The 23,577-nt window shown below is 46.9% G+C and overlaps 1 long non-coding RNA gene across 1 annotated transcript in view; it reads left to right on the forward strand.

Moving 5' to 3' along the window:
- Positions 1-617: 617 nt before the first annotated feature.
- Positions 618-23,577, forward strand: part of LOC135268899 (uncharacterized) — a 43,798-nt gene continuing 20,838 nt past the window's right edge. Inside the window, exon 1 of the long non-coding RNA XR_010337250.1 lies at positions 618-704. This is a non-coding gene — a long non-coding RNA (uncharacterized LOC135268899). The remainder of the gene's footprint in view (positions 705-23,577) is intronic.

A 23,577-nucleotide genomic window follows, 5' to 3' on the forward strand; every position in this document is an offset into this window, starting at 1 on the left:
AACTCTCTAGTGAAGAGATGTAGAATTCTCTGGAGAAGGAGAAATTCATTTCTTTGCCAGTAATCTAGCTCATCCTGTTAGAAAGGCCTTAAAAATGCATCATGACAGAGACAGATGAGTCTGAAACCCAGCCCTGCATGGGTAAAGTCAGCGCCATTTCTTGGACCTGGATGTAAATTTTGGTAAATAGGCTCTTATCTTTAAGGAAGGGTGTTTCTGAGAGACTCTTTGCCCAACAGAGACCTCGGGGAAACCAAAGGTGGAAAAGAACTATCAATTGTGTTCTCTGGCCCTATCTCTCCCAACTTCCACCTTTGCTCAGGTAGGTGGAACGTTCATATAAACGGTTCCCTGCTTATAATGCACATTAGAATTGCTCAGAACATCTGTTCAAAATGCGGGCTCCAGGGTCCAACTTCCAGGTTTAGAAAGCTGACATAGCACCCAGGGATCTGCAAGTCAGTTTTTGAAAGGAAGTCACATGGGCCAGTAATTTCAGCAAACCTTCCTCCTAGGCCCCTGCAGAGCTGTAGAAACCCAGCTGCACAGGGCTTCATGGCTGGCAGGGGCACCCCCTTGCTCTGTGTATCCCAGTGGAGGCACGTCTGAAGTCTGCAGAGGAAGCTTCTATCATTCCTTCCCCTCCAACGAATTCCTGCTCAGTCCAGCAAGGAAGAGAGTTTGAGTGTGCAGCTCTTTCTGGGGTAAGAACAAGAAATCTGTTCTGATTGCACTTCATAAAACTGCTTTACCCAATTGTGACGTGCTTTACAATTGTCATTTACTGTGGTGGTCCAAATGAATTAGCCCCAGTCTCTGATCTCATCCCACTGCTTAAGGCTTCCCAAGATGTACTGCTCCCGAGTCCCATTCCACTAGGTCGGCAGGTCTGGATCCCTGCCCTTAGGTGCACTATGGATCACTTGGAGAACTTCTGTTTCCATGCCGGTGCCCAGGCTCTGCCCTGAATCATGAAGTCAGAATCACAAGGGAGGAGTGGGGCCCAATGTAATGCTTTCTAGCCACTCCCTGGGTGATACTGCTGGTAGTCAGAGTTAGTAACGTTTGTGCTAGGTTTTCTAGCCTGGCTGCACATTGGACTCCCCAGAGCAGCTTTAAAAATCCAGATGATACCCAGGTCCCACACCCAAAGACACTACTTTAGTTACTTTAAGATTTCTTCCCCAGCCCACTAGAGTGCTTAAAATCTCACTCAAAGTTGAGAGCCACTATTTAGGCCCTTCCATTCTGCAAGGGAAGTCCTAGCATGAACTCCTACTGGAGTCATTAACTCAAACATCTTCAGGTTCCTTTGGGGACACAGGAGTGAAGGTTTGACTCCCAGATGCCGTGATGCCCAGGAATAGAGGGTGCTTGCACTCAACTGGGGCTGTGTACATGTTTCTTGACAAATGGAACTTTGCTCAGCCTGAGAGCAAGTTCTGTAGTTCAGTGAGTTTGCAGACTTACAGTGCTACTCAAAGTGTGGTCCCTGGACCAGCAGCACCAGCATCAGGGGAACTTGTTAAAAATGCAGATCTTCAGGTGCCGCCTTGGACCTACTGATGGTTGCTGGTGTGGGGCCCAGCAATCTGTGTTTAACTCTACTACCATCAGTGTGTTTAGTAAGCTCTCAGGGTTATGCTGGTGCACGCATGCTCCAGTTTGAGAAGCACTCCGTTAGTGTGCATGGGAATCACCTAAGAAGCTATATTAAGTGTAAGATTCCTGCACTCAGCTGCAGAGAGGCTGATCCTGGGGTCTGAAGTAAAACTCAGGAATCTCTTCTATTAGTCAGCGCCCCAGGAGAAAAATGGTTTCAGGGTCACACCTAGAAAAACTTAGTAGAAGCCATTTGCCCACAGAGGCCAATGCTCCATGTGGCCACATACTCCACAGCCTGCAAGGCCTCCAGTCTTCCCTCCCAGGCTCACACCCCCACTCACAAAGCTTCTGGAATATGAAGCCCTCACCATTCCCCAGCCTTCCCTAGAAAATGGGCTAAACCAATCCACAGGGAGTGAAGGGCAGAAGCAGTATCCCAGCACCAGGGTTCTGTTGCAGCTGCAGAAGCCTGCGTTTGTGGACAGAGCTCTTCGAAGGTTCCAGGAGGAGGAAAACACCCAGTGACTCCCAGACATTGGTGAGCTGGACACATTTATGTGTAATAATGTTCCTGGCTCCACGCTTCCAGATGGACAGTCCCAAAGAGAATGGTTTGTTTCCTTTCGTCTTCCCCCACGATGCATTTTATGATTGCAGAGGGTCCTGCTTGCCATGTGTTTGCTTCTAATCTGTAAGTGCTTTTCCACAGACCTGGCAGTTCTCATATTTGCCGAGGGGAGCACACGCCGTCAGAGGCTGGCTCCCATCCAGCCTCCTCCAGAGTTCAGTGTTTGGAGGTTGGCAGCAGATGAAGAAACATGGCCTCTCTGTCGCCGGCTCAAACTTTCAGGGCGTTTTGCCCCTCGCACTCAATTTCTGTTATCTTTGAGGGGCTTGCCTTTTAATTTGTTTCTCCGGCAGCCATGCTAATAAATGGGCCACAGCTGAAGAGCTGTCTGAGAAACAATAGCTGCTCAGTTCCATCAGCCAATTTGTCTCGGGCACCGTTTGTTATGAATCCTCCGAGCCCATTAACCCCTGAACCTGGGAGATGCTATCTCCCCAGGGATGAATTACCTTTATTTCCCGACATGTGTTTGCTCATTTGGTACCCTATTCATAAAAGCAGCCCTGTTTTGGCACTGTTTTCCAGAAATGAAGGGGAAGGACAGATCATTCGGGAAGAGTGGCTAGCCATGCCTAAGAACAATGGCTGACATTTACTGAGCAGTTACTATGGACCAGGCACATGCTAAGTGCTTTTCTGGAAATTGCTTTTTATTCCTTGCCACAGTCCTGAGTCCTGAGCAGAATCATGAGCTGTATTTTGCACAGGGAACATCTGAAGTACAGAGGGGTTAAATGATGTACCCAAGAGCACTCAGCTGTAAGTGATGAAGCTGAGATTGGCGCCCTGGTACCTGCTTATTTTAAGCCAGCTCTCTCACCAGGTGGCCAGGCTCCTCCCCTTGAACTCTTCCCACTTGGGCTGGGGACAAGGAGGGACATTTGGGTCACAGGAAAGAAGAGTTCACTGGCCTCTAACAAGCCTTGCCAAAGGATTCCACTTTCGGAAAACATGTTTGTTTACAAAAGTGCCACATCGGACTATTTTGAATTTGAGTGCTTATTTTCATCCTGAAGTTTATTTTTAGTTGCACACTGTTTTATTCATGTGGGCGAAGGGACAAAAAATTGTACTTAATACTGCACAGATCTGTTACCATTCAGCGTGAAATGAGCTCTACCCATATTTACTCTTGAATGTGGTAGGATGCGACCAGGCCGCGCTTGTTCTGAAAATCTTAAATGATGGAAGTGACTCATCTTCTAGAATTAGATTTCTGATTGAAGTTGGGTTAGTCTGCATAGCAAAACTAAAATACCATTGTTTAAAACAGAGTCAATTCCCTTACACCAGGGTTTTTTCTTTAGCAGTATTCTAGAGCTTAACACGTGAGAATCACCAGGAGAAATTTAAAAGAAATCATGATGCCTAGGCCACACCCCAAAAGACCAGTTATATCTGGATCTCTGGGAGTGACATCCAGGCATTAGTATTTTTCAAAGATCCTCAGGTTATTCCGGTATACAGTGTGGTTGAGATCCAGAGCTCTGACACAAAGCAACTCCTAACAATTCCATGATAATATAATGGTGCCACAAAGTCAACCCAGGTTCTTTCCATCTTTCTGCACGTCCACCCTCAGCACCTGGCATTCATTCTCAAGGTTATCACATGGTCCAGTATAGCTGCTGAAGCTCCAGCCATCACATCCAGGTTCCACGTGGGAGGAAGGCAGAAGGAAAGGAGGAACTAAATGATGTAATGTTTAGCTGCGATGGCCTGAATTGTATCCCTGCTAAATTCATATATTGAAGACCTAACCTCCCCCGCTCCATGAGACTATATTGGAGATAGGGATTTTAAGAGGTAATTAAGATTAAATGAGGTCATAAGAGTGGAGACCTAATCTGATAGGATTGGTGGCCTTACAAGAAAGAGGAGGCAAAGGATCTTTCTCCTCTTCTCTTTCTCTGTCTCTCTCCATCTCTCTCTCTCTACCTCTCCCTCTCCCCACCTCTCTCTACCCTCCCGCTCTCTTTCTCCTTCTCTCTCTCCCCCTCCCCTATGTGAAGACATGGAGAAAAGCAAACCAGGAAGCAAGAAACAAGTCTTCAGCAGCAGCTGGCCATGCTGGCACCCTGATCTTGCACTTCCAGCCTCCAGAACTGTGAGAAACTAAATTTCTGTTGTGTAAGCCTCCCAGTCTGTGGCATTCTTTTATGGTGGCCCCGGCAGACTAAGATGGTGGCTGAGTCAGCCTCCTTCCATCATTCTTCCCAGAAGTTCCAGAGGTACTTCTGTTTATACATTATTAGCCAGACATCATTACTTGGCCACATTAACTGAACAAAAGGTGGGTGAGTGTTGTCTCTTTGCTGGGTTCATCACCCTCTCAAACAAAATCAGGCTTCTACGACCAAGGAAGAGGAACAAAAAGCATTTAGGTAGCAACCAGCAGTCTCTGGTCTCAGTGCCCTGATGAAAAAGGGAGATGGGATGGAGGGGTTGGGGCGATGAGAGAGAGCAAATGAGAGCTATGACAGCGTCTAGGAGAGGGCACTTTGGAAGCAAGGAAATTAAGCTTGGTAAGCTCTACCACATGTCAGGGAGTACCAGGAACAGACGGCAGGATCCCTGCATGGGAGCTTCTGCAGGACCTGGCCTCCCCACTGCCTCTCCACCACATCACAGCTGTCGTTTAAAGAGGCCCCGGTGTAGAGTCCAGCTGTTGGAAGAGCAGCCCTTCTATCGGCTTGAGCTTGCAATGACAAATCAGTTTGCACAGAGGTCCCTGGACAAGCACAATGACTCAGACAAGCAGCGTGTTTTTTCAGACTTTGTCACATGCAGGGAATGAGCTCTTTGGCAGGCCTTTTCTGAGCCAGCATAGGAAGGGCTTGGGAAAGCTGGAGAAATCTGAAGTGCATGGACATCTGGCATTGCCTGGAAATGCAGACCAGGAGGCTGTCTTTGTTCAGTGAGCAACTATTTGAGGATTTACGGCGTGCTGATATGTGCGCTGAGAGGACAGATGAGGTCCCTGCTCTCACAGAGTTTATGTTCCAGAAGGATGAACAACAAACAGTTGAACAAATAAGATAATTTCAGATGGGGCAATGGAGAAAAGACAGGGCTACATTAGATAAGACTCAGAGGGTTCTCTTCAGGGAAGCAAGAAGTTTTTCTTGTTGTTTTCAGTTTGTTTTTGAGACAGTCTTCTCTGTTGCCCAGGCTGGAGTACAGTGGCATGGTCTTGGCTCACTACAACCTCCGCCTTCTGGGTTCAAGTGATTCTCCTGCCTCAGCCTCTTGAGTAGTTGGGATTACAAGTGCCCGCCACCACGCTCGGCTAATATTTGTATTTTTAGTAGAGATGGGGTTTTGCCATGTCGGCCAGGCTGGTGTTGAACTCCTGGCCTCAAGTGATCAGTCTGCCTCAGCCTCCCAAAGTGCCGAGATTGCAGGCGTGAGCCACTGTGCCCGGTCAGCAAGAGTTGATTAATGAAAAGGAACCCAGATGTGGGGAGAGCTTGTGGGGGGAAGAATGTTCCCAGGGAAGAGTGAAGGGAAAGAAGCTGGAGTGTCTGGGGCGTAGAAAGGAAACTAGGGGGTTGGAGCAGTGTGGACAAGGAGAGGGCAGAACATGGGGTCAGAGAAGAGGCAAGGACTGGGTCATGCAGGGGTGCAGACAGTATGGAAAGACTGAATTTTCATGTAAGGGCAATGGGGAGCTACTGGGCACATTTAAGCCACAGAGACAACCGCTGCTTACTTTTTGAAGATCATTCTAGCTGCCGTGGGGATAGTACGTGGTAGTATCTGGCCCTTTATGGGAAAAGTTTGCCAGCCTCTGGACTAGAAGAGAATGGGCTTGATGGGGTTATATGTTGGTTGGGGAGAGACTGGGCCAGCCAGAAATATTGGTAGTTTTGGTGTAGGGGAAAGAAAATGATAGAATTCAAATTTTAGGCTTTTGGCTTGAGGATCTTGGTGAAGGTGTTATTTACTTAGATGAGAAGATGATGTTTGGGAAGGAAAACCGAGAAGTCTTTAGGGCATGCTATTTTGAGACGCCTGATAGCATAGGGACAGGCGGAGCACAGAGCATCTCTCTGTACATGGGTCCATCTGGGTTATCATGCCAGTCAGAGAACTCAGTGGCTTTTCAGAAATTACTCCATAAAGGAGCCAGATCCCTGGGAGAGTCAGGAGTCAAGGGGACAGATATTAAGACACCAGAGTCCTTGCCAAGCTCAGAAGAATCAAGAGAGCCCAGGGACGTAATATGCATTTGCTTTGAATTTGGCCATTAGGGGTCAACCAGTGGCTAGCATGGTATTAACACCCCTTACTAATTAGTTGAGTTAGTGCCAGCATTATATGTCTGTGTCTTCTTAAAGGGTATGAATTGAGAGACTTTAGGCTCCCTTTTCACCCCCAAAACTGTCTCCCTGTCTGAACTGGATACCTTTGTCTCAGGTCCCTCTGTAATCGACCGGTTTTGTGAGTTGCATTATATGAGGCCAATAATAAAACACAAATGATGTCATTCACTCTTCTGGATATCAAATTAGAAGCCTCAGAATTATCTTCTTTCTCTCTCTCAGTTGCATCTTCAAAATTCTCGCAAATCATCAGGCTTCACTCTTCTGACCTGGATTAAAGTAATAGCTGCCTAACTGGTCACCGACTGACGGCAGTTGGTCCTCACCCGGTTTCCAGGGTGACTGTACCAGGACAGACATCTCATTGTAATGAACAATGATGGTTTTGTCTGCCAAGAAGAGCAGCTCTCTTCTATCACCCCTTCTCCGCACAGCATGTGGCTTTTGATGGGGCTGCTGATCCTGGTCCTCTGGCTCCGGCCACAAGTGGGCAGATGACTGATGTGGGCTAATCAGAGAATCCCACGGTTCCAGCTCCTGAGAGCTAGTCAGTCACTGACATGCTGGGAGAGAGCTTGGCCTTTCCCCCTGAAGTTCAACATTTCAGTAGGTTGGTGCAAAAGTTATTGCGGTTTTGCTATCATCTTCAATGGCAAAAACAGCAATTACCATTGCACCAACCTAATAGCTAATTGAGCCCATAAATGAGAGATTAACCAGGCAAAAAAAAAAAAAAAAAAAAAAGAAAGAAAGGAAAAGTGCTCCAGGCAGAGGACACAGCTTGTGCAAAGGCCTGGTGGCAAGAGGGAGCATGGAGCACACCAGGCAGGAGGAGGAGGCCAGCAGTGGGAGTGAACAGGGCCACAGGGAGCAGGTGGCATGACATCTGTTCACAGAGGCAGAAGCGGCGGCGGCGGCAGCGCAGCAAACATTTAAAAATGGCCCCATGTGCTGGGCATTGTCCTAAGCACTTTACAGACAGTCACCCATTTAAACCTACAGTAACGCAATGAGGTAGGTATCATTGGCATCCCAATTAGACCTATGAGGGAAGTAAGGCGAAAACAGGTCCTTTTCTGAAGTTCTATATAGTGTGTGAGATGAGATGGACAGAGAGACAGGAAAGAGCAAATACAGCATGTGATGAGCAGTGACAAATTAATTTGTCACAGACTGGTCACTAGCCCCAGGCATACATCCCATGACACTGGGCCAGTGTTAAAGGCTGGTTTGGCCAGAAGAGCTCATGGCTAACACACTTCTCCCCACCGAGGCCATGGCTGATGTTGGCATTAACCAGTGCTCCCCACAAGATGGTTCCGGTGGAGGTGGAGGAAATCTGCCCCATCTGTAGATTTCCACCTCCTCTGAGAACCAGACAGGTACTGTCATGAGGTCAGAATCCTCAGAGCATCGAGGAGAAGCATTCATTACTCATCAGTCCCATAAAGCACTGAATTTGGGCCATCCAAGTGCCTGACCCGTAATTGGAGGCTCAGCCCCACAGCCCGCTCTGTCCCCATGCAGAGCAGGTTCCTGGATTCACTTCCCGTTCCTTCTGCTGCTTTTCCACATGGCTGGATTTATTTTCAAAACAATTTATAGTTACATTAAATATTAAAGGCACTTTGCAGGTGGTGTTTACTGTTTGAAAAGTTAACAAATGTATGTTTTGCCGTATGAAATGGCAAAAACCAATTTGGAGTGCTTGATGGCTTGGGCTGGGTGATAGCAACGTGACAGCTATTTCCATATTTTAATGAGGCAGCTTCTTCAGAGCAGCCCTGTTACGTGATTGGGTGAGAGGGTCACACAGCGCAGACTAAGCTCAGGTGCCAGGGATGGAAAGGCTGCTGTTAGCCTCTGCGCCACTCGTGCAGCCATTTGTAAAGTCCACGGCTACGTGGTGGCCTCTTTGATAATAACTTTACAGTCCTGTTGTTCTTATGGGGCCTTCTCCCTGTGCCTGGTGTTTGACGAGCACTTTCTGTTCTTCCATGAAAGACTTAACCATTTCTTCTACACTTATTTGTGGAACACACACACTGTGGCAGGCATTGTGCCACAGAGAGACCCAGTGTCCCTGCCCTCTTAGAGTTTACATGACATGAGCTGAAGACAGACAAGAAACAAGTAAGTAGACTCAAAAATAAGGGAGTTATAGATTGTCATTAGCATCTGAAGGAAATCAGTGAGAGTAGTGACAGGGAGTCACGGGAGATGGAGTAGGGTTGGTGAGGAAGGCCTCTCTGAGAAGATGCCATTTAAGCTGAACCCTAAAGGATAGCAGGGCTCAGCCATGGGGAGAGCCAGGGACATTCCAGGCAGATGGAACAGTAGGTACAAATGCCCTGGGGCAGAAAAGAGCCCAGCAACTGACAGAAGGCCAGAACCATCCTAGAGCCCCGAGCAGAGAAGAGGGGGTAACTGCTATGAGAAATCTCCGTTTTACAGACAAGAAATCCACAGCTTAGAGAGGTTAATTTTTCTAACTGCAATCACCTATCAGCCGTCAGCCTACCCATCAGCCCCATAAAGCGCTGAAGTGGGGCCTCCAAGTGCCTGACCCGTAATTGGAGGCTCCCATGAGAGCTTTGTAAATCCTCGCACCTGTGCTTTTGGGGAGGTGTTAACTGCAGAGTTTCTGACTGGGTAGGTCTTGAGGTGAAGCCTGCATATTTGCATTTCTAACGAGCTCCCAAGTGATGCTGATGGCACTAGTGTGCAGACCACACTGCCTGACACGAGGCTAATTCAGACTGTGTGCTGTTATCATACAATGGAAACAGAAGCCAGCCGCAGTGACACCCCCAGGGCTTACCCTGTGCCGGACACTGATGTTTGTGCTATATGTATTATAGATAGTGAATTTTCAGAGCAACCCTTTGAGGTAGGTATTATTTTTATATGCAAATTTGTTCTATGGATAGAGAAACTGAGGCACAGAGAGGCAAAGCACTTTTCCTAAATTTGCACAGCTGGTTGGTGGCCAAGCTGGAATTTGAACCAAGCACCTGGGCTCTCGGGTCTGCCATCCTTCCCTCTGAGGGAAGCACCTCTGGTTTCCATGTCTCTGGTGCCATTCACTCAAGTAATTACTAATTAAATTTCATAGCTAGCCCTGCAGTCTGCTGCTTCCCTGGCCCTCGTGGCACTGAGTTTGCAAGTCCTGCCCTACTCCGAAGGTTCCTTTTGTTTTCTTGCTCTCCTTCCCTGATTAATTCAAGCAAATATTCAAAGGAGCGCACATTCCCTGAGCTCTTTCTGACTGATCAGAGTTGACACAGCTTCTGGAGAGAGCCTGTCTGCAACGACTTCGCTGTGGATAATGGACGTTGACTTGGGTGCATTTCTCACGCCTTCTCATTGTGTTTATCAGTCTCACATCCTTGAAGCTGATATTGATAGAGCATCTGTGATGAACCAGAGGCTGGAATTAGAGCTTTGCAAACCCTCGCACCTGTGCTTTTGGGGAGGTGTTATCACTCCTACTCTATAGGTGGAGAAACTGAGGCTCAGAGAGGCAAAGAAAATTGTTCTGGGCCTCATAACTGGCAAGGGGTGGTGCCAGGATATAATCCCACAGTTGGACCATATCCTGAGCCCCATCTTCTTCATATACTCTCTGGACCTGTCAGGATGATCTGTAATGAAAGGCTCAGGGGGCCCAGGGCCAGGACCACACAGCTGGTGTCAGAAGGGTCCAGGACAGGGGGCCCATCGCAACAGGAGAATAAAGCAGATTGTGGAAGGTCAGGCGTGGAAGCCACACAGCACTAGGGCTTCTAAATCCCCCTACGTGCATCTTTTGACAGATGGGGAAACTGAGGCCCTGGGGTGAGAAATTCTAATTAATTTCTGTCTCTCTCTTTTTTAAATAATGTCAACTTTTATTTTAGATGGAGGGGGTACATGTACAGGGTTGCTACCTGGGTATACTGCATGATGCTGAGGTTTGGGGTACAATTAATCCCGTCACCACCATACTGAACGTAGTACCCACAGTTAGTTTTTCAACCCTTGTCCTCCTCCCTCCCTGCTCGATACTCTCCAGTGTCTATTGCTGCCATATTTATGTCCATGAGTGTCTGACGTTTAGTTTCCACTTATAAAGGAGAACATTTGGCATTTGGGCTTCTGTTCCTGCTCCTGCATTCATTTGCTTAGGATAGTGGCCTCCAGCTGCATCCATGTTGCTACAAAGGACATAATTTAGTTCATTTTTTATGGCTGTGTACTATTCCACAATGTGTATGTACCACATTTGCTTATCCAGTCCACTACTCATGGGCATTTAGGTTGATTCCATGTCTTTGCTATTTTGCTGCAATGAACATTCAAATGCATGTATCTTTTCGGTAGAACAATTTCTTTTGGATATATACCCAGTAATGGGATTGGGGGGTTGAATGGTAGTGCTGTGTTAAGTTCTTTGAGAATTTATCTTCTTTATAATACATGAATCCAGTCTTTCTCCTCCTTGGCACTATTTACATTTTGGGCTAAATAATTCTTTGTTTTACAAGATTGTCCTATGCCCCGTAAGATAGCTAGTGGCATCCCTACCCTCTTCCCACCAGGGGCCAGTTGCACCTCCCCGGCCTGTGGCCGGGTTGTAACAAGCAGCAATGTCTTCAGATTGGAGGCTGGTTGAAAACCCCTGCATTCATCCAACCAGACCCCTTGCTGGCTTACCATTCTTTAAATTTCCCATAGTTTTTTCTAGATAAAATCCAAACTCCTTTGCTGGATCTATAAAACCTTCAGTGATACGGCCCTGCTAATATAATTAAAGACTCTTGGCTCTAGCCAGCACCCTCCCCATCCCCCAGAGACAAAAATAATAGCTGACAAATACCGAGTACTTCCTAAGTGCGAGGCACTGTTCTAAGTACAAGTGCGCTCTGAGGGTCACCGTCTCTATGTCACAGCTTAGAAAATCGAAGTCTTTGGAGTTTAAGAAACGTATGCACGGCCACATGGTTAGCTCCTGGCAGATCTCCAGTTTGAATCCTGGCATTCTGACCTTGCCCCCAGCCCCTCTGCTTAACATACATAATAAGAACAATGGTTGCTCAAGCTTCTATCAATGCTGTTCTGTACTGCTTCTCATCCTGCTTCTCTGCACCGTGGACTCCTCCCACCCTCACTGCTCCCAGCGAGCGGGGACAGCGTCTCTTTCATTGCTCACCAAATCCTATGCGTGGCACAGCCCCAAGCTCGGCCGGTGTTGGTAACTCACCAGGTGCATCAACCCAGGACTCACCTCTCCAGGCAGGGCTGCCTTCATCAGGAATGATTTGCTTAACCAAAACAGACTCACTTGAGCCAACTTAAACACTGGGAAAGCAGTTCCGAGGAGTTAGGTTATCTTGTGGGTCACAAGGACAAGAATTCATCTGGGTACCTGTTCATTTGAGACTAGAAATTCTTTACAACAGATGGGTGCTGGGAATTGGAAAGCTGGCAGGAAGCAAATGGGCTCTTCCTCCTCTTTCTCTTTGGGTTCTTGGGGAGCATTTTTCTCTTTCTCTACTTCATTTGCCTGCTTTTTGCTGTAGACCAGCCCCCAGCTCTCTGTTTGCACACCAGAACATGTGACCCCCGCAATGCCTGCCCAGCATGGCCACCCCAACCACGCCAGCATGAGGAGGGGTCGGGGGGCTCCAACCCGAGTCTATACACCTTAAAGCTTTAGTCCAGGAAGTGAATTGATTTGTAAGTTTGCGCCCTAAGGCCAGGTCACTGGGAGGGAAATCCCATTGTCCCTGCCTGGTCAGGGGGGTCACAGCCTTGCCACAGATGACTCATTGGGGGATCTAGGAATAATCTGTCTTAGAAGGTAGAGTGGACTGGGGCAGAGAGAAAAAGATGAGTGAGAAAGGAATAGAAATGCAGGGGAGGTCAGGTGTGGTGGCTCACACCTGTAATCCCAGCACTTTGGGAGGAGAGGTGGACGGATCACTGAGGTCAGGAGTTCCAGACCGGCCTAGCCAGCACGGTGAAACCCCACCTCTACTAAAAATACAAAAATTAGCTGGGTGTGGTGGTGCATGCCTGTAATCCCAGCTACTGGGGAGACTGACTCAGAAGAATAGCTCAAACCTGTGAGGCGGAGGCTGCAGTAAGCCAAGACAGTGCCACTGTACTCCAGCCTGGGTGACAGAGTGAAACTCCATCTCAAAAAAAAAAAAAAAAAGAAAGAAAGAAGGAAGGAAGGGGAAAACTGAAAGTTATGGCAGAGGAAACAATGGGGTGAAAGAAAGGCCCAGTGTCTCAGATTACCCTGGGTGTCTCCTGGGTTGAGGACACATCTCTTTCGAACTTCCAAGGAGAGGCCTTGTCACTCTGTTCTTGCTGGCAGAGCTGGAAAGGCCTGAAGGAGACCACCCATGAGGTCCCCACACAGTCCCCTTTGCTGCCCCCCCGATCCTCCCCGCTTTATGTTGCCCAAGTCGGGGCTGCTGGCCAGCTACTGAGTGTCTTGACAAGTCTCAGAGAAGAGATGGACAAGGTGCAAAAGTCCTCCTGCTGGTTGGTTGGGAATGGGCTCCCTGATTATGTTCTCAGCCCACACTCCCTCTGACCACAGCTTCCAGTTAACTAGCAGCAGGAAGAGGGGTGGGGGTAGGGGGGCAGACAGAGCAGGTTTCAGGCAGTTACAGCCACGCCAGAGCTGAACACTGTCACAGAAATACGGAGGGTGTGCTTGCTTCCGGACACCCGGGGTTATGATTCTGGTGTATCTGTATGGTGCAAGCAGGGTGTGTGTCTTCCCCCCAGGGAAAGGCCCTCCCGACTCCAACCACCACCACAGGTGGCGTGGAGAGCTTGCTAGATACACGAAGTGTCTTCTTCCTCCTTTTGGGAGGCCCTGCTGAGCCCAAAAGGCCTAATTATATTTAGCGGGTTGAAGTTTAGGACTTAAAAGTGTGAGATTCTCCAAGTGTGGTTCCCTCAACACCTGCATCTGAATCCCCTGGGGAGCTTATAGAAATGCAGATTTCTGGACCCCACCCTTGACCCACAGAATGAGAATCTCTAAAGTGGTAGGGACCAGGCCTCTTCATTTTTTATAAACTTCCTCCCTCCCCTCTGCTACACATCAGTTGTTGTGCACACCAGTGATTCTGTTGTACTCAAAAGTTTAAGGACCAAGAATCACTGGCACAGTGGTTAAAAGCTTGGTGTCAGTCAGGCATGATGGCTCACGCCTGTAATCTCAGCACTTTGGGAGGCCGAGGTGGGTGAATCATGAGGTCAGGAGATTGAGACCATCTTGGCTAACATGGTGAAACCCCATCTCTATTAAAAATACAAAAACTTAGCCAGGCATAGTGGCATACGCCTGTAGTCCTAGCTACTTAAGTGGTTGAGGCAAGAGAATCACTTGAACCCAAAAGGTGGAGGTTGCAGTGAGTCAAGATCACGCCACTCCTGAGTGACAGAGCAAGACTCCGTCTCAAAAAAAAAAAAAGTTTGGTGTCTAAACTCAGAGCCTGGCTCTCTTATTAGCTGGCCCTGTGTCCAAATTAGTTACCACGCTTCATCTCAGTTCTCTCACCTATAAAATGGGTATAAATGCAGCATGCATGTCATAGAGTTACTGGAAGTATTCAATGCCCTTAGCTGTAAATAGTGAGCACCACCTAATGATAGCTGTCATGCTCTATTCTTGGTGGGGGACAGAGAGGATGTGAAAGCTGTGAAGGCCAAAGACTAGAAGCCAACCCACATTGAAGACTAGAGCTGGGGGACTGGGGTGCCAGGGAAGAATGATCCCTGCACAGAACACAGCAAAGATGAGACGTCACCCAGGGCAAGACCTGGAGGAGGCCACATGCTTCAAAGTCCCTGCTGTGAGAGAGCATGGGGCACCTAGGGATGGGAGCCAGACACAGTCAAAGGCAAGAAAGACAGGTAGGCAGGAACCACATGGGGAGAGGCCTGGTAGACCGAGGCATGGGTACTTGATCCTGTGGATGGCGGGGAGCCATTCAGGGGCTTGATGCCGGGTGGTGTAGGTTAGATTTTAAACTGTACACCTTTATACATGAGCACCTTGAGGTTCTTGCTTAGGGTGTCATTTACAAGGCTCTACCCTGGACCTCTGTTGCCTCCTGACAACCTGGTCAAGGAGTCAGTGATACCAAAGGATCAGCCGCCTGGAGCCTACATCCACTTCCTTATGCATCATGCTTTACATACCTGGAACTCCTGCTCTGAAGACCCTACGCCTGCCTGTAGGGTCTGTGCACACCTCTTTCTCTTATCCCTCTTCCTTCTCCAGGGAGGTTGCCACAGCCTTTGTCCAGCAGGCCAATCTGAGAGGCAGTTGTGTGTGTATCGGCGGGACGGGCAGCTCTTGGACTTGCAGTCTGAGGCCTGCAGACCTGTTACGAGCTTGTTCCCAAACTCCCAGCCAAAGAAAATGGTGGCTTCTGGCTAAGTTGTTGTGGCTAGATGGAGTGATTGGACTAGACTGTAGAGCGTCGTGCCTAATTCCAGGGTATACATCTGATGTTCAGTTGTCTTTGGATGAATATGAAAGAAGATATTTTCCCCTGTGTCTATTTCCACCTCAGATAGTCATAGCACATTGTCGAGTAGGGGAAGATGACTGACTCAAGTACTATTCAGTAGGTGACCTCATGCTGTCCCTGTCTTGTCTCTGATTGCTCATGGGAACCAATCCACCATTCCACAGGGAGGAGGAGAAAGTAATTTGAAGCTAGCGAGGTTGGATGCAGAAACAATAGACTTATCCAGACTAGACAGAAAAAGGTAAAAGAAAAAAATCAGTGACACACAAAAGCTAATACAGTGTTACTTGCGAAAGAGCACTGCTATAAGACAGGACCTCTGGTGCATGCGAAAGACTATGAAGAAGAGAGGTGAGGGGAGGGAAGCTTTGAGTTTATGTGAGACTAAGGCTAGGTAGTAATCTCATGCCTTTCCATTGCTGCCAATATAAAAAAAACTTTAGTTTGTCGTCAAAAAGTAGAATTTCCGGAAAACTTGTGTCCTCCACTGTGTGCCTGACAGCTTCCCCATGTTTCAAGTCTCTTCTGATGAGATCGGTGTGGATATTAACACGTGACCTTTTGATATTATATAACAAAATATGCCAACATTTGGTAGATATGCAGAACTCTGTGAACCAATATTTTCTTAATAGTTGTTATAATGTTATAAAATCACACAGGGGTAAAAGGTCCATTTAAAACACAACATAGACAGATTGATGTTAATATGACAAAATATAAAAGCTCGCTGATAGGGTTTCAGATTTCATGTCACACCTAATCATTAAAAGAAACCACCACTTGTTGAGTTTTTGTATAGTATCAAAAAAGAATAGCTACGGTTATCTGAAGAGGGTATTAAAATTGTCCTTCCTTTTTCAACTGCGTGAAGCTGGATTGTTAAATATACTTCAACCAAAATAATGTATCCCAATAGATTGAATGAAGAACAGATATGAGAATCTGGCTGTCTTCAATCAAGACACAAATTGAGACTAGGCATGGTGGCTCACACCTATAATCCCAACAACTTGGGAGGCCAAGGTGGGAGGATTACTTGAGCCCAGGAGTTCAAAAATAGCCTGGGCAACATAGTGAGTCCTTGTCTCTGCTAAAGAAAAAAATAATGATAATAATAAATAAAAGAAAAATAGTCTGGTGTGCACCTGTAGTATCAAATACTTGGGAGGCTGCGGCGGGAGGTTCGCTCGAGCCCAGGAGGTGGAGACGGCAGTAAGCTGAGATTGTGCCACTGTACTCCAGCCTGGGTGGCAGGGCAAGACCTTGTCTCAAAAAAAGAAAGAAAAAGAAAAGATTGGCAAAAATGTAAAAACAATATAACTTTATTTTACTAATTTTTAAGAAAATATATTTTTCATAAAAATACGATATACATGTTAACATATAAGGGGTTTGTCATTGTTATCCTAATGAATTAATAAATATTTTAAATACATGTTTTTAAAAACATTCTTTGGGCTCCTGTAGTTTTAAAGGTATAGGGTTCTGAGGCCAAAGTTTGAGAACATCCATTCAAACTATTTTATGCAAAATCTCATGTTTTCACTTAAAACCATATCAAGGCTATCTGTTCAAATATAATATCTAATAATAATAGCTACCCTTTATTAAGTACTTAGAATATGCCCAGAGATTGTGCTAAGCAGTTTGCAAGCATCAACTCATTTCCATTTACTCTTTACAAAAGAACCTGAGGGAGGTACATTTACCCCAATCTGCAGATGAAGAAACCGAGCCACAGAAAAGTTAAACCGCTTGCCCAAGGATACACAGCTACTTAGGTGATCTAACCAGTTTTGAACTCACACATTCTGACTCTAGAGCTTGCAAGTTTTATAGTAAGCAAAAGTATGGAAGTCCCAAGATTTCTGTGAATAAACATACCTTCAGTAGGTTTTAAGGACTAGAGTGATAGAAAAGGCTTTGCTTAGGAAAAATTGCAACAGAAATTTGGTAGGTGATTTATGTAGCCATGAATCTTTCTCACCATAAGTAATCTGTGGTCTTGGTGTACCTGTTTCGTTTTTTGCACAGGGCTTCTAGTACCCTCCCCAAAAAGACTCAAAGACCAGAGAAGACTAGCTGTTCACCTGCACACTCTTTTGAGACTCTCAGTGAATATCAGGGTCTCAGTTTGGGTCCCTGCCAAACTGTGAAGAGTGCCTTCTCTAACTGACCTCAATCCACCTTCTGTCTTCTTATCTACTCTTTCACGACCCCATAGTTTTCCTGTAGCCATGTATCCCAATTGGTGATGATCTGTTTGTCATCTGGATTGTCAGACCCCTGCTCCCCAGCTAGACCATGTGCTCCTTGAGAACAGGGAGCCTGGCTGTTTGCATTCATCCCTGTGTCCTCTGAACCTAGGACAGTACCCAGCGCACTGTAGCTCTCGTAAATGCTGGTTGAGTGAAGGACTGTGAAGCAGACACTCTCAGAACTCTGCACCTAAGCCCTCCACCGTTTTTGTGCACAACAGCTCCTGAGGTGCTCTGTCTGCTACCAGTCTGTCCCTGTGTTTCTTCATTAGGGGCTGCCCTCAGACAGCTGGAGCCTTGCTGCACCAGTCAGGTGCTGGCAGTACCTGAAAATATGTGTCCCTCTGGGGACAGCCCTTAACCAACAACATGGTGAGAATTGCAAGTAGAAATACTTCATCATATCACCCCTCATTAGGACACCCCATATGCGCCCCACTCTTGCCAAAGCTCCCATAAAAGAGTGAGTCTAAGGTACCCTTCACAGCAGGGGTCTACAACCCCCAGGTCATGGACCAGTTCCTGTCTGTGGCTTGTTGGGAACCAGGTTGCACAAGAGGTGAGGCAGGTGAGAGAGTGAAGTTTCATCTGTATTTACAGCCACTCCCCATCACTCACATGATCACCTGAGCTCCGCCTCCTGTCAGAGCAGCAGCAGCATTAGCTTCTCACAGGAGCATGAACCCTATTGTGAACTGCACATGCAAGGAATCTAGGTTGCCTGCTCCTTATGACAATCTAATGCCTGATGATCTGTCACTGTCTCCCATCACCCCCAGACGGGACTGTCTAATCGCAAGAAAAGAAGCTCAGGGCTCCCACTAATTCTATATTATGGTGAGTTGTATAATTATTTCTTTAAATATTACAATGTAATAATAATAGAAATAAAGTGCACAATAGACATGTAATGTGCTTGAATCATTCCAAAACCATCCCCCAGCCCTCCTGGTCCATGGAAAAATTGTCTTCCACGAAACCAGTCCTTGGTGCCTAAAAGGTTGGGGATCACTGCTTAATGGGACTTGGCTTGCCACCAAACCCCTGCCTGCTCCATACCCTGCTTGCTCCCTTCCCCTTCTCATCTGACTTCCCCACCACCCTGTGTTTTTCCCTGTAACACTTCCTCATACAACATGCATATCTTTGCCTCTAGGTCTGCTCCTGGGAAACTAGACCTAAGACAGTTTGGAGCTGTGTCTCCCTACGAGGCATCACCCCTCATATATTGTAGACACTTCATGTTTGTTGAATGAATGATACAAGGATCTCATTTGTCATCCTGGAGCTCTAGGGCAAAATTTAAGGAACAAAATGGCTAAGAAAGAAACTATTTCAACATATTCTCTAAAAACCTTGATAATGAAGACCTCTGGGAGGGTGGTATCACCAGTGGAATGCTGGTGCTTGTGAAAGCACCAGCTGGCTTGTGAAAGCCAATTGTTCCACATTCTGGAATTTTGTAAGCCACTTGTTCGATGCTTAGGAGCTTGAAATTGGCCATGGTGGGAGTATTTACACCGCAGAAATTGGCAGATGCTCCAAATCACAGCTGTTCCCATCCCCCACCCTATCCTCAGGGAGCCAGTTTACTCCATACTACTGGACATAACCCTTCAGGGTTAACAAGGAAAACTTGTACAATAAATACAATATAGCATACTGGCTAAAACTGTGGCTTCTGAAGCCAGAGAGACCTGGGTTCAACTGTATTGTCATTTATTGATTCTATGACCTTGGCAAGATACTTGATTTCTCTGTGCCTATAATTTCTTCATCTATAAAACAGGACTAACACCATTCACCTCGTGACATAATACATATGGTCTTAGTGCCTCACGTGGAGAAGCAGCTCCATAAATGCTGGCTATTAAGTTGGAACCAAGAGACACAGAAAGGCCTGGAACGTGGTCTTGGAGGTTACTGTCATGGTGCCCTCAGGTCAGCAGACTTCGCCTCACCACTTATTCTTAGTTGTCAGCCCCGCCCTGTCAGGTCACCTTGACCAACAGCTGTGGTCTGGTGACCTCTTAAGGGGGCTAATTGCTGGTCTCTGCTGAATGCTTATCACATAGAAACCCAAGGCACCAGATGTTGGCTCATTTTAGATTTCTCGAAGAAAGAATGAGCACTGGAACTCTGTCTCTGTGGCTGCCTTCTAGAAAAGACAATCCACTGGAGGCAGATTTGTTAGCAGAAGCTGGGCCCACATGGCTGGAAATCACACTGCCTCTGAGATCAAGACCCACGGTCCTGGGGCACTACAGTGACACAATCCCATCAGACTTGGCACCAATGAAGCAATACATTTCCTGAGTCGAATGCAATTGACTAGCTAACCTTGAGCAACCTGAGGATGGTGTAGCCAAAGCTGCCAGTGCCCTGTCCATGTCTCCTGAGGACCAGCTCACACCTGCTGGCTTCCTTTCTGCCACTGCTGCCTTCCACTCTGGCCACCATCAACTCTGCACAGAATACATGCCCCTGGGAGTAGCTGGCAGCCCATGATCGATGGGAGTTGATGGCTAAATCCCTAGCTTCCTCACCACTTGGGTAAAACAACTCAGGGGTACACTCCACAATGTCTCCCCAAGGTTACTAGTAGTGGGATGAGACCAGTTGTCCACAGCAGTGACTTGCTCATGACACACCCTGATGGACTGCCTTCCCTTCCCTTCCTCACCTCCCCTTTACCCTATCAGTACTTCCTGGTTCATCTCCCAAATAAAATACTGACCTTCACAGCTTGGTTTCAGAGTCTGCATCCAAAGACGATAGATGCCAATTATTCAACACCAACCATGTGCTTTCATTTGTGGAAAGGTATCATAAAGGGGGTGGGTCAGGGTCAGTACAGAGAAAGAAGAATGAACCAAGCTAAGAGTGACAAAGTGGGCTGGGATTTCTTTTTTTTTCTCTTTTCTTTTTTTTTTTTTTTTTTTTGAGACAGAGTCTCACTCTGTTGCCCAGGCTGGAGCACGTGGCATGATCTTTTGGCTCACTGCAACCTCCACTTCCCGGGTTCAAGTGATTCTCATGCCTCAGCATCCTGGGTAGCTGGGACTACAGGCATGCACCACTGCACCCGGCCGATTTCTCTATTTTTGGTAGAGAAACAGTCTCATCATGTTGGCCAGGCTGGTTTCCAACTCCTGACCTCAAGTGATCTGCCCTCCTTGGCCTCCCAAAGTGCTGGGATTACAGGTGTGGGCTGGGATTTCAGATGGAGGATTGTTCATCTTCGGCTGGCCTTCCATCCTTCCCGAGTTTTGACATGCAATGCATATGTCAGCCTTATAAAGATTTACTGCAAGAGTTTTACCAAGACCCAGAATTAGGGGTTTGTTGAAGAAGCCCTGGAGAAAATGGAACAGACATTTAATACGAAGTTTCTGGACTGGCCTTTTCCATGAATAATAATAGACAGCATGTATGAGGCTCTTACTTTTTGTCAAACACTGTGACCAAAGGCATGATCTTATTCAGTCATGACAACAATGCTGTGTGGCAGGTCTGACTATGTTTCATTTTGTGGTTGAAAAAACTGAGTCTCAGAGAGATTAAGTCATTTGCCCAAAAATGTCCAGCATAGGTAGGTGGTGCAGCCAGGAATCCCACGGGCACCAGTGTGCCTGGCCAAAGTGTGACGAAGACGTATAGGTCAAAGCCTCCCTCTTCCTCTACCCCACTGGACTACTGGATCCAGGGAACAGTGCATTTCTCTGATTGGTTCTGTTTTTAATGAGGTGCTGATATTCATTGTGGAATACTGCAAAACTCCCCCTCCTTTCTCGACCTTTCTGCCTCTGAGACAGCCTCTCGTGTTCATCACATGCACATCAGGTGGAAGGAAATGCAAGCTACTGTGACAAGACAAAGAAAGCCCACCATTGCCAGTGGCCTGGGACGTGAAAACAAGTCATTGTGTGTTAATTCTTCATGGAAGAAAACTAAAGGTCGTGTGTGTCAGTGTGAATGCTGGCTGTGAAATTCATGCTTTGGCCAAATGACTCAGTCGAGACAGAAACAAGATTTTGTTCACACTGGTGTGAGCCAACATTAAAAAAAAAAAAATTGCTGCTTAGAGTCAATGGAATCTTCGAAGGCAAGGCCTTTCAGTTTTTGCTGCTCCTAACCAAGCTACATTGGTCTTTCTGATTGCTGCCCTGCAAAAACCAGACAGAACTCACTTTTCTCCATCTTTCCACACGTGTAAGAGCTACCAGAGGGAGGAAAGTGGAAGCTACCAGAGGGAGGAAACATAAACCAGGTCCTGATCCCTAATTAATTGAAAACTGGCCGACTTGGGAAGGGGATGGCTGCACAAGCCCACAAAACACAGATTCCCAGAGGAGGCAGCGGTAGGAAAGCTCTTGGCCGTGGCCCTATTGTCTGGGAGACAGGAGTCAAGATGACTTGATTTCAACAAGCTGTCTTTGATTACTTGACGTTTGGCTCTTTGCTCTCTGGCCAGGTCAGCCTGACCCAAGGTTGTCACCCCAGAGGACTGTGAAATAGCATGTGCAGTTAACTGGCCACTGCTGACCTTCGCCTGGAAGACAATGTCTCAGTTGTTCGGGCTTTTGTTGGCCTGCTCTGGAACCAATTCTTTTTGCCTGCAAATTATTGTAGGTTCCCAAGGGAACCATGCGGTCCTTGCCCTTTAGCTGCTCTGCTCTGTGCTGGGGGTGGAGGGTGAGAGAAGAGACAGAACAGGGAGAAGGAGGAGAGGGGAGGCCGTCCCCTGTAGGTGGATATTTGAAGGCTCTAATGTCAGCTGTGGTTGGCATTGGTCAAGGGAGGCACTAACAAGAAGTTGGAGGGCTGGAAGAAGAAAGAAACCAGTTTCTCTCCAACTCTCTCTCTCTGCCTCAAATGGTCAAAATTTTAAGGAGAGGGAATCCAACGGGGCTAGGATTAGGATGAAGAGAATGAGGCTGAGTTGTGCAAATACAAGGTCAGATCCTGACCTTGTTCATCGTGGAATTTTTGCATTAATGTTATTTTTTAAATGTTGTATTGAAATATTTATCTTGATTACTGAGCTTTTTGACATTTCCTTCAGCTTCACCCCAAAGCAAGAGCCTTGCTTCTTCACCCTGGTCCCAGCTTTGCCTTCAAGTATGTGGGACACATTCACACACACAGAAAAACAAGCCATCTAAATGGTCTAACTCTACTGGATATTCTCTATACTGCTTTCATTCACTCAATAATGTGTAGATGAGCACTTCTATGTCAATGAATATAGATCCACGTTATCCTGGGCTTGAAGAATGTGTTATCGGATATTTTACAAACCTCCCCCATGGATGCATCTAGCAGGATCTGTCCACGCCCTGCCCATCTCTCTAATATTTCTGTGTACTCCAGCCAAATTCCACTGCCCACTCTGCATTTCTGAGTGGAAAGTCTTGTTTCAGATCTGCAGAATGCCGGGCTGCCTATCACTTCAGCAGGGGAAACTGCCATAGAATTAACACCTGCCAGGAACAGCTCTTGACCAATGACCGAGGGGAAATTGGCGTATAAATGCTTCAGCTCCCTTACCCATTGGGTGGGACAACTCAGGTGTGTGCTGTACACTGCATCCCAGAGCTTTCTCCATGGGAACAAGCTCCATGCCCGCAGCAGTACTTGGCTTAATAACCTGCCTTGAGTGGTTGCCTGCTCTTCTCCATATCACTTTTTCTTTTCCTCCTGGGGCTGTCTACACCTGCCCCCCACCCCCCCGCAACCCAATAACATCTGCTCTTGAATCTTTGTCTCAGGAGCTGCTTATGTTAAGATGGACATTCTGATTATTCTGAAATTTTCAATATTAACATGTTCACCACCTGTATAGATTTTGGCATATTAACAGGCCCCACTTCCTCCTTTGGGGATATGGTTCACACAAACCAAGGGTAACAGAAGAAGGTAAAGTAGAGAAAAGAGAAACTCTGCAATGCTACCATGCAGCTTAGAGTTACGTCCTATAAAATGATCCTTTTCAGTATGTGCTATGGCATCAAAAGTGTTCGGAGCATTGCTCTCACCAGTCAGACTGTGCCTTCACTTCTGTAGCTCCAGTGAGTGACACATAGTAGGTAATGGATAAATGTGTGTTGCGTGAATAAAGGGAGAAGTAATTGGCTAATGCTCTGAGCCTCTGCCAAGCTGAGTATATGAGACCATTTCATTTACCTGAGCCATTGAGCATCTGTGCCTCAGGA

The sequence above is a fragment of the Aotus nancymaae genome, unplaced genomic scaffold (assembly GCF_030222135.1).
Source record: "Aotus nancymaae isolate 86718 unplaced genomic scaffold, 86718_ANA_hifiasm-v0.15.2.pri h1tg000046l, whole genome shotgun sequence".
In the NCBI taxonomy this organism is placed as follows: domain Eukaryota; kingdom Metazoa; phylum Chordata; class Mammalia; order Primates; family Aotidae; genus Aotus; species Aotus nancymaae.